Source organism: Sinocyclocheilus rhinocerous, unplaced genomic scaffold, assembly GCF_001515625.1.
Source record: "Sinocyclocheilus rhinocerous isolate Xijiao unplaced genomic scaffold, SAMN03320098_v1.1 scaffold763, whole genome shotgun sequence".
Lineage (NCBI taxonomy): Eukaryota > Metazoa > Chordata > Actinopteri > Cypriniformes > Cyprinidae > Sinocyclocheilus > Sinocyclocheilus rhinocerous.
In genome coordinates, this window is record NW_015627234.1 from 228,024 (window position 1) to 232,147 (window position 4,124).

A 4,124-nucleotide genomic window follows, 5' to 3' on the forward strand; every position below is an offset into this window, starting at 1 on the left:
ACTTGGTTCCTCCTCTGGTGAAATCAGCTGCTGAGTTCATGGGTGGAACAAACATATGGCAGGACTTTTACTTTCTGACCCCTGGATTGTCCACCTCTGCATACAGCACTTTGTCAAATGGTGCCATGTAGAACCATAAGAGGTGCCATATAGCACTTTTTCTCAACAATGGTGCCCCGATCTTAACTAATAATCATGGCTCCCAGCATGCAGAAGAAAGAGACAACTTTTTTTGTGTACAAAAATATTATTTATTAACACCATTTATTAAAAACATGAACTAGAGTGACTGCCGTTGATGACTCTCTATTAATTGTTGTTCAGTCCTCCTGTCAAAATGCTCCCGCTCACTGATAAAAAAACAAAAGTTGGATAGTTGTAGAAAGAAATGGTTATTTGTGAATAATGGCAGGATGTCATGTTTGACCATGTTTTCCTTTATAGTATCCTTACAGTAGTATTACAGTATGACCTTATGTAAATGACAGGTCCTCGCAGAAATTTCTACTCAGCCTTTAGGATGGACAGATTTTCCACAAAAGCCAGGGCACAGATAATGGACTACCAGAGAAAGAATTGAGATTGATCACACACCCCAAGTAGCCAAGTATCATTTCACATATTTAGCTTTTTTCCAACAAAATGAAAAGTGTCTCCTATAATCACCACAAAAACAATTATTTTTAGAGCAATGGTCTCACATTATGGATAAACTATTTGATATTTAAAACAATGTGAATCTGACATCATGCAAAGCACAGCTAACACATGAGACCTACCTCTGTAAAAAGTACAAACCCAATTCCAAAAAAGTTGGGACACTGTACAAATTGTGAGTAAAAAAGGAATGGAATAATTTACAAATCTCATAAACTTATATTTTATTCACAATAGAATATAGATAACATATCAAATGTTGAAAGTGAGACATTTTGAAATGTCATGCCAAATATTGGCTCATTTTGGATTTCATGAGAGCTACACATTCCAAAAAAGTTGGGACAGGTAGCAATAAGAGGCCGGAAAAGTTAAATGTACATATAAGGAACAGCTGGAGGACTAATCTGCTCCTGATCTTCAATGTATACCGGCACAGGTGCTGACTTAGCAGAATGCTTGGGGAAAAGTGTAATGCCACTTTGACTTCTTTTGGCCACTGCCTTGCCTTTCAAAAGAAAGAAAACATTTTAATTTGCTGACCCCCCAATACGACAACTCTAGTTAGTGACAATAAACAGGCAGATTCATAATTAAAATGTTTTAATTTCATTTAAATTGTTTAAATGTAGGTTATCAAGAATAGACGTGAATATTTATTTGTGGGAATTTTACTGAGGTGATTATGAAAACAATGACAAGGCATGATTGATTGATGCCTTATGACTATGCTGATGATTTATTGCATTTTTTCATCTGTGCTGTGTTGCCTCAGTTTGGTCAGTTATTTCCACTGACAAGGAAGGGACTTCAAGAATGAAACAAACTAAGATGTTCAGAAACTAGTACACATACCTCTCTGTCTCAAACTGCTCACCAATCTGATCGCAGGAATGTCAAGCTAACAGAAATGTTACAGGATTAGTATTCAGATCTTATTGGTAGAACTCAATGACCAGCAATAAAGTACAACAACTTTATAGCAACCTTTTAATGAAGAAAACAGAAAAGCTAATCTGAGGGAAATTAAATGGAGTGTTCAGCACGGTGTAGAGGGCATACTCTCGACGTTATATGCCATAGGAACATGGCAATCGTTTCTTAGCTGTGGACCTAAAGATGTCTCTGTGCTGGTCATCTCCAAAACCAGGCTTTGGTTACTATACAGGGAGACTAGAAGGAGGATCTCTCTTCAGAGTGTCTTCAGTACCTATAGGGATGCATAAGCAATGGTTATGGCCAGGGAGTATAAGAAAGTGTTATGACAATCCATTTCACATTTGCATTATCACAATCCCTCCAAACCACAAAGTTTAATAATTACTATATTCTTATGAGCTACAATGTAAAATCTTACACATATCTGGGGATCTGGGCCGGTGGCTTGTGTTCATGCAGGGAACACAAGGGCATCCTTCATGAAAGCATTATCCTAAAAAACGCAAATAACACCAGTAAAGAATACCTATTATTTTACTTCTGACTTATGGTAGATTTCAAATAGTATGATTTATGCATCCAATACTCACTGGAGAGTAGGTTAGAGGATTGTGGCAATAACATGCATGTTGGCAGTGTACATGTCTTTGCCCTGTGAGAGTAAAAGGAAAACTTAAGCAGACTACCACTTGCCATTCAAATATGAAATTAAGAAACTCTCTAAAAAGTCTCAAATAAACTACAGCTGATATAAAATAATGTGAAAAAATACATGTGCTCAAACCTCTTCATTGACGAGTTTCATGCAGGCATTTCCCATCTGCAGGAGAAACAATAAAAATAGCTAGCACACACAAAAATCTAAGCTCTTTAAACAAAGAAAACAGATAGCATAACGTTACATGCAAATGTTACTACTTACATCTACCTGACCGTCATTAAGTACATTTATAGACATTTTTAGACTTTAATACGACTATCAGGGACGCGGGAAGTAGAGGTGCTGAGGGGGCTGCAGCACCCCGTGTTTTCACATAGTTGCAAATGCAACGCCAAGTTTGTTAATTTAAATTTATTCAGTTTTAGCATTTAATAATTTATTTGTAATGATCTCTGAAATGTAAATTGTAAGTGGGCTATAATAAACCCATGTTTATCTTTATAAACATGATTAATTTTACTTGTGATGTTTTCTATATGGGATGATTAGCCTAATCCTCATGAACACGTGACCCTAGCGCGTGGTATCAGACATGAACTGTACAGAATGCGAACAAGATTAACTTTAATACAAGGAGATAATGGCGCAAAAGCGAATATCAGATTTTTTTAAATGCCCATCCCAGCAAAAACTTTCCAAAATCGGCAGCCCCAGCACGAGCACCGACGTAAGTAAACCAGCCCCAAATTAGTGATGAACAGCTGCTGTTAACAAGCAGAATCACTGAAGAAAAGAGAAACAAGAACTACAACTGACTTCAGCCACAGACTTAGATGAAATCAACTGAAATAAAAGAAGACATTAAATCTTTCAAGATCTCAGCAGAAGATAATTTATTATCTCCACAAACAGCATCACCAGCTTCACACATTACTAACCAGTTTGACTTTATTTCTGGAGTATCTAAAACAGAAGTTCTTTATTGAGAATTAAGGTTTAGATTTTTTTTTTTCAACTTACCGTTTTTGTGAATAGTGGTTGCTTTAGTTGCCTTTTGACCCTTGACTTTTTAAATTTAAGTTTCTTTTTGGCTGGCACAGTTGTGTTTATGAAACACATATGTGATGGCAAAGCACTTATGATAAAATCATATCATGTGTCTTAGTCTGTGATTGCAATTTATCTAAAAGTGTAGTGCTTTTTTGGTTTTGATGTTGTTGCAGTTAAATGTGATAATGTGATAAAAAACCTTTTTAAACTACTTTTATAAATATGGTTCATAAAGAGGTTTAAATTCAGGCACTCGTAGACATGAAGAATCAGCATGTGAATCTCAGCAATGGTGACAAAATATTCTGATAATTTTTATCTAAACAGTACAGATATTCTCAACTGTTACACAAAGTGTTTTTAAAGCTTTTCTTACTATTTCATTAAAATGCAGTTGTGATCAATAACATAAACTATGTTACACATTACCACTGATGACATCAGTGAACCTGGCTACAACATGACAACTTTGTCATTATCAAAAAAACAGCCAATATAATCTAAACCCATTTTCTCTTGATTGTTCTTACCATAACCAATGTGATTCATAACCACTGATACAACAACCACAGAAAAACCATTATTAAAAAGTCAAGGGTTGTCATGAAGAGCCCAACTAAAGCAAACGCTTATCTCCACAACGGTGACTTCAAATTGTGTTATTTTCAATAAACATTAACATCTTAATTTCTGTTGATTCTTAATAAGAAATTTTAAGACGCATGACAAACAAAAATTCTATCTGGTTAGTAATGCATGAAGCTGGTGATGCTGTTTGTGGAGATGATTAATCATCTTCTGCTGAGATCTTGAGAGA

General features: G+C 35.5%; 1 long non-coding RNA gene across 1 annotated transcript; it reads right to left on the reverse strand.

The window, feature by feature from the left end:
* Nucleotides 1-1,067: 1,067 nt before the first annotated feature.
* On the reverse strand, nt 1,068-1,812 carry LOC107723793 (uncharacterized). The gene is made up of 3 exons (XR_001637975.1): nt 1,645-1,812; nt 1,513-1,558; nt 1,068-1,165 (listed from the first exon to the last, which is right to left on the reverse strand). It is a non-coding gene; the product is annotated as an uncharacterized LOC107723793 (long non-coding RNA).
* Nucleotides 1,813-4,124: the final 2,312 nt, after the last annotated feature.